The 13,002-nt window shown below is 41.4% G+C and overlaps 1 non-coding gene across 1 annotated transcript; it reads left to right on the top strand.

The window, feature by feature from the left end:
* The first annotated feature begins 6,261 nt into the window (after positions 1-6,261).
* Positions 6,262-6,369, top strand: LOC130963863 (small nucleolar RNA R71). Its single transcript, XR_009079980.1, has one exon. It is a non-coding gene; the product is annotated as a small nucleolar RNA R71 (small nucleolar RNA).
* The last annotated feature ends 6,633 nt before the right edge of the window (positions 6,370-13,002 follow it).

The raw sequence follows: 13,002 nt of genomic DNA, 5'->3' as shown, positions 1-13,002 counted from the left end.
ATTGTGAACAATACTTTTCACAACTCTCATAATCCCTGGTCATGAACTCCAAAAACTTGGTGGTTCAATTCCATGGCATTACACAACTTCGCACAACTAACCAGCAAGTGCACTGGGTCGTCCAAGTAATACCTTACGTGAGTAAGGGTCGATCCCACGGAGATTGTTAGCATTGAAGCAAGCTATGGTCATCTTGTAACTCTTAGTCAGGCAAATTCAAATGTATATGATGATGAACGAAAATAACATAAAAGATAAAGATAGTGATACTTATGTATATCATTGGTGTAAGAGCTTCAGACAAGTGTATGAAGATGCCTTTCCTTCCGTCTCTCTGCTTTCCTACTGCCTTCATCCGATCCTTCTTACTCCTTTCCATGGCAAGCTCGTGTAGGGTTTCACTGTTGTCAGCAGCTACCTCCCATCCTCGCAGTGAAAGCTAATGCTCACGCACTCTGTCACAGTACGGCCAATCACCAGTTTGGTTCCCGCCCCTGCTGGAATAGAATCCCTCTTTTGCGTCTGTCACTAACGCCCAGCAGGTTAGAGTTTGAAGCACGTCACAGTCATTCAATCACTGAATCCTACTCAGAATACCACAGACAAGGTTAGACCTTCCGGATTCTCTTGAATGCCGCCATCAGTTCTTGCCTATACCACGAAGACTCTGATCTCACGGAATGGTTGGCTCGTTTGTCAGGCGAGCACTCGGTTGTCAGGCGATCAACCATGCATCGTGCAATCAGGAATCCAAGAGATATTCACTAAGCCTCAGATGCTTGTAGAACAAGAATGGTTGTCAGTCACCTTGTTCATGAGTGAGAATGGTGATGGGCGTCAATCATCACCTTCATCATGTTGAAGAACAAGTGATATCTTGGATAAAGAACAAGCGGAATTGAATGGAAGAACAATAGTAATTGCATTAATACTCGAGGTACAGCAGAGCTCCACACCTTAATCTATGGTGTGTAGAAACTCCACCGTTGAAAATACATAAGAACAAGGTCTAGGCATGGCCGAATGGCCAGCCTCCCAAAGAGGGTTCAATCATCAAAACATGATCAAAAGGTTTTTTTTTAATATAATAGAAAAAGGTCCTACTTATAGATAACTAGTAGCCTAAGGTGTACAAAGATGAGTAAATGACATAAAAAATCCACTTCCGGGCCCACTTGGTGTGTGCTTGGGCTGAGCAATGAAGCATTTTCGTGTAGAGACTCTTCTTGGAGTTAAACGCCAGCTTTAGTGCCAGTTTGGGCGTTTAACTCCCAATTAGGTGCCAGTTCCGGTGTTTAACGCTGGAATTTCTTGAGGTGACTTTGAACGCCGGTTTGGGCCATCAAATCTTGGCCAAAGTATGGACTATTATATATTGCTGGAAAGCCCAGGATGTCTACTTTCCAACGCTGTTGAGAGCGCACCAATTGGGCTTCTGTAGCTCCAGAAAATCCACTTCGAGTGCAGGGAGGTCAGAATCCAACAGCATCTGCAGTCCTTTTTGAGTCTCTGGATCAGATTTTTGCTCAGATCCCTCAATTTCAGCCAGAAAATACCTGAAATCACAGAAAAACACACAAACTCATAGTAAAGTCCAGAAAAGTAAATTTTAACTAAAAACTAATAAAAATATACTAAAAACTAACTAGATCATACTAAAAACATACTAAAAACAATACCAAAAAGTGTACAAATTATCCGCTCATCACAACACCAAACTTAAATTGTTGCTTGTCCCCAAGCAACTGAAGATCAAATAAGATAAAAAGAAGAGAATATGCAATGAACTCCAAAAACATCTATGAAGATCAGTATTAATTAGATGAGCGGGGCTTTTATCTTTTTGCCTCTGAATAGTTTTGGCATCTCACTCTATCCCTTATAATTCAGAATGATTGGCTTCTTTAGGAACTTAGAATCCAGATAGTGTTAATGATTCTCCTAGTAAAGTATGATGATTCTTGAACATAGCTATTTATTGAGTCTCGGCTGTGGCCCAAAGCACTCTGTCTTCCAGTATTACCACCGGATACATACATGCCACAGACACATAATTGGGTGAACCTTTTCAGATTGTGACTCAGCTTTGCTAAAGTCCCCAATTAGAGGTGTCCAGGGTTCTTAAGCACACTCTTATTTGCCTTGGATCACAACTTTATTTCTTTTTCTTTTTCTTTCTTCTTCTTTTTTTTTCGGTTTTTTTTTTTTTTTTGCTTTTTCTTGCTTCAAGAATCATTTTTATGAATTTTCAGATCCTCAGTAACATGTCTCCTTTTTCATCATTCTTTCAAGAGCCAACATTCATGAACCACAAATTCAAAAGACATATGCACTGTTCAAGCATACATTCAGAGAACAAAAGTGTTGCCACCACATCAAATTAATTAAACTATTATAAAATTCAGAATTCATGCAATTCTTTCCTTTTCAATTAAGCACGTTTTTATTCAAGAAAGGTGATGGATTCATAGGACATTCATAACTTTAAGGCATAGACACTAAGACACTAATGATCACAAGACACAAACATAAAGCACAAAAATTCGAAAAACAGAAGAATAAAGAACAAGGAAATCAAGGAACGGGTCCACCTTAGTGATGGCGGCTCTTCCTTCCTCTTGAAGGTCCTATGGAGTGCTTGAGCTCCTCAATGTCTCTTCCTTGTCTTTGTTGCTCCTCTCTCATGATTCTTTGATCTTCTCTAATTTCATGGAGGAGAATGGAGTGTTCTTGATGCTCCACCCTTAGTTGTCCCATGTTGGAACTCAACTCTCCTAGGGAGGTGTTTAGTTGCTCCCAATAGTTTTGTGGAGGAAAGTGCATCCCTTGAGGAATCTCAGGGATCTCATGATGAGAGGGGTCTCTTGTGTACTCCATCCTTTTCTTGGTGATGGGCTTGTCCTCATCAATGGGGGTATCTCCCTCTATGTCAACTCCAACTGAATAACAGAGGTGACAGATGAGATGAGGAAAGGCTAACCTTGCCAAGGTGGAGGTCTTGTCCGCCACCTTGTAGAGTTCTTGGGCTATAACCTCATGAACCTCTATTTCTTCTCCAATCATGATGCTATGGATCATGATGGCCCGGTCTATGGTAACTTCGGACCGGTTGCTAGTGGGAATGATTGAGCGTTGTATGAACTCTAACCATCCTCTAGCCACGGGCTTGAGGTCATGCCTTCTCAATTGAACCGGCTTTCCTCTTGAATCTTGCTTCCATTGTGCGCCCTCTTCACATATGGTTGTGAGGACTTGGTCCAACCTTTGATCAAAGTTGACCCTTCTAGTGTAAGGATGCTCATCTCCTTGCATCATAGGCAAGTTGAACGCCACCCTCACACTCTCCGGACTAAAATCCAAGTATTTCCCCCGAACCATAGTGAGATAATTCTTTGGATTCGGGTTCACACTTTGGTCATGGTTCTTGGTGATCCATGCATTGGCATAGAACTCTTGAACCATCAAGATTCCGACTTGTTGAATGGGGTTGGTGAGTACTTCCCAACCTCTTCTTCGGATCTCATGGCGGATCTCCGGATATTCACCCTTTTTGAGTGAAAAGGGGACCTCGGGGATCACCTTCTTCAAGGCCACAACTTCATAGAAGTGGTCTTGATGCACCCTTGAGAGGAATCTATCCATCTCCCATGACTCGGAGGTGGAAGCTTTTGCCTTCCCTTTCCTCTTTCTAGAGGTTTCTCCGGCCTTGGATGCCATAAATGGTTATGGAAAAACGAAAAAGCAACGCTTTTACCACACCAAACTTAAAATGTTTGCTCGTCCTCGAGCAAAAGAAGAAAGAAGAAATGAAGAAGAGGGAGAAGGGGGTGTGTTCGGCCAAGAAGGGAAAGAAGGGGTGGTTAGGTTGTGTGAAAATGAAGGGTTGAAGGAGGGTATATATAGGAGAGAGGGGGAGTAATGGTTCGGCCATTATGGGTGGGTTTGGAAGGGAAAGTGGTTTGAATTTGAAGGGTGAGGTTGGTGGGGATTTATGAAGGATGGATGTGAGTGGTGAAGAGAAAGATGGGATTTGATAGGTGAAGGGTTTTTGGGGAAGAGGTATTGAGGTGATTGGTGAATGGGGGAAGAGGAGAGAGAGTGATGGTGGGGTCCTGTGGGGTCCACAGATCCTGTGGTGTCAAGGAAAAGTCATCCATGCACCAAATGTTGCTCAAAATCACGTTTTGAGCTATTTCTGGCGTTAAACGCCGGGCTGGTGCCCATTCCTGGCGTTTAACGCCAGGTTGTTGCCCTTTACTGGCGTTTAACGCCAGTCTGGTGCCCCTTTCTGGCGTTAAACGCCCAGAATGGTGCCAGACTGGGCGTTAAACGCCCAACAGCTAGCATTACTGGCGTTTGAACGCCAGCTTCTTCTCCTCCAGGGTGTGCTGTTTTTCTTCCTATTTTTCATTCTGTTTTTGCTTTTTTCATTGTTTTTGTGACTTCTTATGATCATCAACCTACAAAAAAGATAAAATAACAAAAGAAAATAGTTAACTATAAAACATTGGGTTACCTCCCAACAAGCGCTTCTTTAATGTCAGTAGCTTGACAGAGGACTCTCATGGAGCCTCAGAAATACTCAGAACCGTGTTGGAACCTCCCAACACCAAACTTAGAGTTTGAATGTGGGGGTTCAACACCAAACTTAGAGTTTGGTTGTGGCCTCCCAACACCAAACTTAGAGTTTGACTGTGGGGGCTCTGCTTGGCTCTGTTTTGAGAGAAGCTCTTCATGCTTCCTCTCCATGATGATAGAGGGATGTCCTTGGGCCTTAAACATCAAGGATTCTTCATTCACTTGAATGATCAACTCTCCTCTATCAACATCAATCACAGCCTTTGCTGTGGCTAGGAAAGGTCTGCCAAGGATGATGGATTCATCCATGCACTTCCCAGTCTCTAGGACTATGAAATCAGTAGGGATGTAATGGTCTTCAATCTTCACCAAAACATTCTCTACAAGTCCATGAGCTTGTTTTCTTGAGTTGTCTGCCATTTCTAATGAGATTCTTGCAGCTTGCACCTCAAAGATCCCTAATTTCTCCATTACAGAGAGGGGCATGAGGTTTACACTTGACCCTAAGTCACACAAGGCCTTTTTGAAGGTCATGGTGCCTATGGTACAAGGTATAGAAAACTTCCCAGGATTCTGCCTCTTTTGAGGCAGTTTCTGCCTAGACAAGTCATCCAGTTCTTTGGTGAGCAAGGGAGGTTCATCCTCCCAAGTCTCATTTCCAAATAACTTGTCATTTAGTTTCATGATTGCTCCAAGGTATTTAGCAACTTGCTCTTCAGTGACATACTCATCCTCTTCAGAGGAAGAATACTCATCAGAGCTCATGAAAGGCAGAAGTAAGTCCAATGGAATCTCTATGGTCTCAATTTGAGCCTCAGATTCCCATGGTTCCTCATTGGGGAACTCAGAGGAGGTTGGTGCACGCCCATTGAGGTCTTCTTCAGTGGCGTCCACCTCCTCTCTTTCCTCTCCATATTCGGCCATGTTTATGGCTTTGCACTCTCCTTTTGGATTTTCTTCTGTATTACTTGGGAAAGTGCTAGGAGGGAGTTCAGTAATTTTCTTGCTCAGCTGTCCCACTTGTCCTTCCAAATTTCTGATGGAGGACCTTGTTTCATTCATGAAACTTTGAGTGGTTTTGATTAGATCAGAGACCATTGTTGCTAAGTCAGAAGTACTTTGCTTAGAAATCTCTGTCTGTTGCTGAGAAGATGATGGAAAAGGCTTGCCATTGCTAAACCTATTTCTTCCACCATTATTGTTATTGAAACCTTATTGAGGTCTCTCTTGATTCTTCCATGAGAAATTTGGGTGATTTCTCCATGAAGAATTATAGGTGTTTCCATAGGGTTCTCCTAGGTAATTCACCTCTTCCATGGAAGGGTTCTCAGGATCATAGGCTTCTTCCTCAGATGAAGCATCCTTAGTACTGTTTGGTGCATTTTGCATTCCAGACAGACTTTGAGAAATCAAATTGACTTGTTGAGTCAATATCTTTTTCTGAGCCAATATGGCATTCAGAGTGTCAATCTCAAGAACTCCTTTCTTCTGACTAGTCCCATTGTTCACAGGATTCCTTTCAGAAGTGTACATGAATTGGTTATTTGCAACCATTTCAATCAATTCTTGAGCTTCTGCAGGCGTCTTCTTCAGATGAAGAGATCCTCCAGCAGAGCTATCCAAAGACATCTTGGATAGTTCAGAGAGACCATCATAGAAAATACCTATGATGCTCCATTCAGAAAGCATGTCTGAGGGACATTTTCTGATTAATTGTTTGTATCTTTCCCAAGCTTCATAGAGGGATTCTCCATCCTTCTGTCTGAAGGTTTGGACTTCCACTCTAAGCTTACTCCATCTTTGTGGTGGAAAGAACTTTGCCAAGAAGGCATTGACTAGCTTTTCCCAAGAGTCCAGGCTTTCTTTAGGTTGAGAATCCAACCATATTCTAGCTCTGTCTCTTACAGCAAAAGGGAATAGCATCAGTCTGTAGACCTCAGGGTTAACCCCATTAGTCTTGACTGTGTCACAGATTTGCAAGAATTCAGCTAAGAACTGATGAGGATCTTCCATTGGAAGTCCATGGAACTTGCAATTCTGTTGCATTAGAGAAACTAATTGAGGCTTAAGCTCAAAGTTGTTTGCTCCAATGGCAGGGATAGAGATGCTTCTCCCATAGAAATCAGGAGTAGGTGCAGTGAATTCACCCAGCACCTTCCTTGCATTGTTGGCATTATTGTTGTTTTCGGCTGCCATGGGTTCTTCTTCCTTGAAGAATTCGGTCAGGTCCTCAACAGAGAGTTGTGCTTTAGCTTCTCTTAGCTTTCGCTTCAAGGTCCTCTCAGGTTCAGGGTCAGCTTCAACAAGAATGCCTTTGTCTCTGCTCCTGCTCATATGAAAGAGGAGAGAAAAAGAAAATGTGGAATCCTCTATGTCACAGTATAGAGATTCCTTGAAGTGTCAGAGGAAAAGAGAAATAGAAAGAAGAAGGAGAAGAAGAATTCGAACTTTAATTAGATAAGGTTCGAATTGTGCATTTAGAAGGAGTGGTACTCCATAAATAGAAGGATGTGGGAAGGAGGGAAGAGAATTTTCGAAAATTCAATTAAAAGGTTTTGAAAACATTTTGAAAATTTGATTGATAATTTTCGAAAATTCAAAGTGGAAAAGAGATCAAGTGATTTTTGAAAAAGATTTTGAAACTTAGAAATCAAAAAGATTTGATTGAAAACTTATTTTGAAAAAGATGTGATTAAAAAGATTTGATTAAAAAGTTATGGTTTTAAAAAGATGTGATTGAGAAGATATGATTTGAAAACAATTTTAAAAGATATGATTTGAAAACAATTTGAAAAGATATGAAAAAAATTTGATGACTTGCCTAACAAGAAAAGATATGATTCAAACATAAAACCTTCCTCAACAGAAAAGGCAAAAAATGTTCAATCAAATCATTAATTGTTAGTAAGTATCTTTGAAAAAGGAAAGAAATTAATTTTGAAAACATTTGATTGAAAAGATATGATTTGAAAAAGATTTGATTTTGAAAAACTTTGAAAACTTGAAAAAAAACTGATTTGAAAACAAAATCTTCCCCCTAGCACCATCCTGGCGTTAAACGCCCAGAATGGTATACATTCTGGCGTTTAACGCCCAAAATGCTACCTTTTTGGGCGTTAAACGCCCAACCAGGTACCCTGGCTGGCGTTTAAACGCCAGTCTGCCTTCTTCACTGGGCATTTTTGAATGCTCAGCTTTTTCTGTATAATTCCTCTGCAGTATGTTCTGAATCTTCAATTCTTTGTATCATTGACTTGAAAAGACACAAATTAAAAATATTTTTGGATTTTTAATAATCAAAATGCAACAAGAATCAAATAACAATGCATGCTGGACACCAAACTTAGCAGTTTGTGTACTACTGACACTATATGAGACACATAAACACTCAAGCCAAAAGAATTCAAAGATCAAAACAAAGAAATATATGCATGGATTCGAAAAATATAACAAAAACATGCATTTGACACCAAACTTAAGATGAGACTCTAGACTCAAACAAGAAATATTTTTGGATTTTATGGTTTTATAATTTTTTTGTGTTTTTCGAAAATTAAGTGGGAAAAGGTATCAAAATTCTTAATGAGAATTCCAGGAATCAGTGCAATGCTAGTCTAAGACTCCGGTCCAGGAATTAGACATGGCTTTACAGCCAGCCAAGCTTTCAAAGAAAGCTTCGGTCCAAAACACTAGACATGACCAAAGGTCAGCCAAGCCTTAGCAGATCACTGCTCCAAAAGCAAAATTGATGAAAATCAACAAGCTCTTGTGGTGATAAGTTGAAACCTCGGTCCAATCAGATTAGACATGGCTTCTCAGCCAGCCAGATTTCAACAAATCATCATGAAACTCTAGAATTCATCTTCAAGAATTTCGAAAAAAAATAAATAACTAATCTAAGCAACAAGATGAACCGTCAGTTGTCCAAACTAGAACAATCCCAGGCATTGTTACCAAAAGCTTGCTCAAAACTTGAACAATCCCCGGCAACGGCGCCAAAAACTTGGTGCGCGAAATTGTGAACAATACTTTTCACAACTCTCATAATCCCTGGTCATGAACTCCAAAAACTTGGTGGTTCAATTCCATGGCATTACACAACTTCGCACAACTAACCAGCAAGTGCACTGGGTCGTCCAAGTAATACCTTACGTGAGTAAGGGTCGATCCCACGGAGATTGTTAGCATTGAAGCAAGCTATGGTCATCTTGTAACTCTTAGTCAGGCAAATTCAAATGTATATGATGATGAACGAAAATAACATAAAAGATAAAGATAGTGATACTTATGTATATCATTGGTGTAAGAGCTTCAGACAAGTGTATGAAGATGCCTTTCCTTCCGTCTCTCTGCTTTCCTACTGCCTTCATCCGATCCTTCTTACTCCTTTCCATGGCAAGCTCGTGTAGGGTTTCACTGTTGTCAGCAGCTACCTCCCATCCTCGCAGTGAAAGCTAATGCTCACGCACTCTGTCACAGTACGGCCAATCACCGGTTTGGTTCCCGCCCCTGCTGGAATAGAATCCCTCTTTTGCGTCTGTCACTAACGCCCAGCAGGTTAGAGTTTGAAGCACGTCACAGTCATTCAATCACTGAATCCTACTCAGAATACCACAGACAAGGTTAGACCTTCCGGATTCTCTTGAATGCCGCCATCAGTTCTTGCCTATACCACGAAGACTCTGATCTCACGGAATGGTTGGCTCGTTTGTCAGGCGAGCACTCGGTTGTCAGGCGATCAACCATGCATCGTGCAATCAGGAATCCAAGAGATATTCACTAAGCCTCAGATGCTTGTAGAACAAGAATGGTTGTCAGTCACCTTGTTCATGAGTGAGAATGGTGATGGGCGTCAATCATCACCTTCATCATGTTGAAGAACAAGTGATATCTTGGATAAAGAACAAGCGGAATTGAATGGAAGAACAATAGTAATTGCATTAATACTCGAGGTACAGCAGAGCTCCACACCTTAATCTATGGTGTGTAGAAACTCCACCGTTGAAAATACATAAGAACAAGGTCTAGGCATGGCCGAATGGCCAGCCTCCCAAAGAGGGTTCAATCTTCAAAACATGATCAAAAGGTTTTTTTTATAGATAACTAGTAGCCTAAGGTGTACAAAGATGAGTAAATGACATAAAAAATCCACTTCCGGGCCCACTTGGTGTGTGCTTGGGCTGAGCAATGAAGCATTTTCGTGTAGAGACTCTTCTTGGAGTTAAACGCCAGCTTTAGTGCCAGTTTGGGCGTTTAACTCCCAATTAGGTGCCAGTTCCGGCGTTTAACGCTGGAATTTCTTGAGGTGACTTTGAACGCCGGTTTGGGCCATCAAATCTTGGCCAAAGTATGGACTATTATATATTGCTGGAAAGCCCAGGATGTCTACTTTCCAACGCTATTGAGAGCGCGCCAATTGGGCTTCTGTAGCTCCAGAAAATCCACTTCGAGTGCAGGGAGGTCAGAATCCAACAGCATCTGCAGTCCTTTTTGAGTCTCTGGATCAGATTTTTGCTCAGATCCCTCAATTTCAGCCAGAAAATACCTGAAATCACAGAAAAACACACAAACTCATAGTAAAGTCCAGAAAAGTGAATTTTAACTAAAAACTAATAAAAATATACTAAAAACTAACTAGATCATACTAAAAACATACTAAAAACAATACCAAAAAGTGTACAAATTATCCGCTCATCACGCAGCCATTGAGGAGACCCCGCTCAGAATGTTCGCCGTAGTAATCACCGAGAGCGATGGGTAGCTCCGCCATAGAGACCACCTTGTACACCGCGAATGACCGAGCTGCTTCCAAAAAGCCTGCATGTTGCCTGCATGTCAAACACATCCTGGATCAAGCCCAGCGCAACCCTCGCGGCCATTCTCACCCATATATTACGGGGCAAAAGACTCAGCGGACAACCGCGTGGGGGGATGCCTTTCCCTTTCCTTCTCCCATTTTCGGCCTTCTTGTCCACTCTACTTTTGGAGGAGGTAGCACCCACTTTCATCCTACGCATGGGTATTGTTGGGGGGGACTAGGTTACAGCGGAACCTCCGTGAGTATGGAAGACCAGACGCAACGAAGGAACGTTTAGGAGGGAACACATTTATCAAACTGCAATATCCTTATTAAACGCCTTAGCAGAAAGATCAGGTTCCATGCCACATACGCCAATACTTACGCCCACCATAACCGATGCCTCGTTTGTGGGTTTGGCACTGCCATCGAAGAGATTGCAAGCGTAATTATTAGCCCTGGGTACTGAAAATATCAACGTGTTTAAAGCAAATCTGAGCTGAATCTTGATTTTTATTTCCGAAGTAAATTTGAAATAAATTTTAAAAAAAACTTGATCTTAGACTTTTAGTAGCTCCACAGTAAAATAAAAATCAAATTCAAAAATATAAAATGTTAGAAACGAAAATAGAAGAAAAGAAGATAAGCGGGAAAAAAATTAAGGAAACACCTTAATTTTTTTTATGTTGTTTGGAACCCTAAGAAAAAATGAGAATAAAGAAAATTACAACAATGTAAAATTACGTTAATATCTTTATTTATGTTATACGTAAATAATAACATATTAATGTATTTAAATTATTTTGTAATAAAAAAGTGTTTCCGACCATATTTTTTGAATTTGGATGTACTATCATTGTAAACAATTATATTTCTTATAAATTTATCATTTTTTATTCTATTAATACTATTCATTCTGCTTAATTTTAACAATGGACATATTAGAAATTTTACCTTTATTTTGAAAAAGACATTTGGATGTGGGCCCCACGCCATTATTTTTCCTTTCATCCAGTTTCTATGCTGATCTAATCAAGGAAAAATTTTATTTTCCATCAATTAATGAAGGCCAAAGGTTAATCAAAGTAGATATATACATAAATTCACAATCAAAATATGGCGAGTATTAACGTGTCATGACAGGTTTTGTTTATTAAAGGGCAGATGTCCGTAGTGTGTGCCCGTGGTCTCGCCAGTTACCGGTAGCCGTCAATTTATAGCAATCTTAGCTCCGCTAGCCACCAAACTACACTTACCACGACACAGACCATTTACTTCCCAGCCGGACCAAAACCCCACACACACACCCGACAATGTCGTAAGATTCAGTCAACCAACCGATCCCAGTCCATCAGAGGGAGCTCTCGGAACTATCGGTCTCGGAACTGATCGACCTCATGCGCAGGGAGGTAAACTCTTCGGACAGTGACACGTTCCGCGCACTGCATCAAGAGTTGGGGGTCAAACTCACGGCTCAAGTTCGCATGCACCGTGAAAATCTGGCTGCGATGAACGTGGCGCAAACGGCTCCCTGTGTAGCGCGGAATACGACGGAGTCGGGCGTCGACGAGGGGACAGTGCGACGCCCTGGCTGGAGATGCGGGTCGGAGATACGAAACAGGACCACAGGGCCACGGTTCGCCAACTGAGAACTCAGGCAGCTGACCCGACAGCTGACACCGGTTACCCTCGTCAGTGGGAAGAAAACGAGGCAGCAAATTGGCGTGCATTGGAACTACGGGTGGCGGATCTGGAAAGGAAGCATGCAGTGCTAATCCGCTGTTTTGGTGCCACACCGCCTGAGACGGCACCATAGCAACGCTCGTCGGGTACCCTACTAGCGAACGACGATGTCGCCGGAGGCCGTTGACTTGGAGGTCAGATGCACATCTCCTAAAAAAACTCCCATCGTCTGCCTCTTTGCAGCAGACAACTGGTTACGTTTTGTAGTAGCTTGTGTACTTGTTTGTAACTGAATCTGGTTCATTCGCTTTTTTGAAATGCATTGCAAGGGATCATGGCGTCCTTATGTTAGTGAGAACACCCCATGTGATGAATCTCCAATGGGCAAGAAGTTGAAGCCCTATTTCTGACACAAACAGGAATTCACCGTTGGGGACTCATATTCACCAATAATAACTTGTCAAGTGGCAAGTTATTATAAAAATAAATAATTATATAAAATTTTAGGATTTAGATCCTCTAAAGTTTGAATTTCACTTTAGAGAGTAAAGTGTGATCTTCTACCCTTGAATAGTTTCTCTTTCGTATTTACTATTGGTCCCACCTATAAAATCAATGGTGAGAGATCACACTTTACTCTCTAAAGTGAAATTCAAACTTTAGAGGATCCAAATCCAAAATTTTAAATAATTAAATAATTAAATAATAATTAAATCAATAATAATTATAGTAAATAACTATATCTCTATTTAATTAATAATTTACATTAAGAATGCTCATCATGTGTGTGTGCGCACAGGCCTGTGCGTACGCACAGTTCGAAATCCTTCGTTGGTTGCACGTGCGCACAGGGCGTGCTAGCGCCGCCACCAGTAGCCCTGTCTCTGCGTGTGCGTGCGCACAGGACCCAATTCTCGCGGAGTGTGCGTGCGCACACAAACCGG

Source organism: Arachis stenosperma, chromosome 2 (assembly GCF_014773155.1).
Source record: "Arachis stenosperma cultivar V10309 chromosome 2, arast.V10309.gnm1.PFL2, whole genome shotgun sequence".
NCBI classification, from domain to species: domain Eukaryota; kingdom Viridiplantae; phylum Streptophyta; class Magnoliopsida; order Fabales; family Fabaceae; genus Arachis; species Arachis stenosperma.
This window is presented reverse-complemented; position numbering and strand designations above follow the sequence as displayed.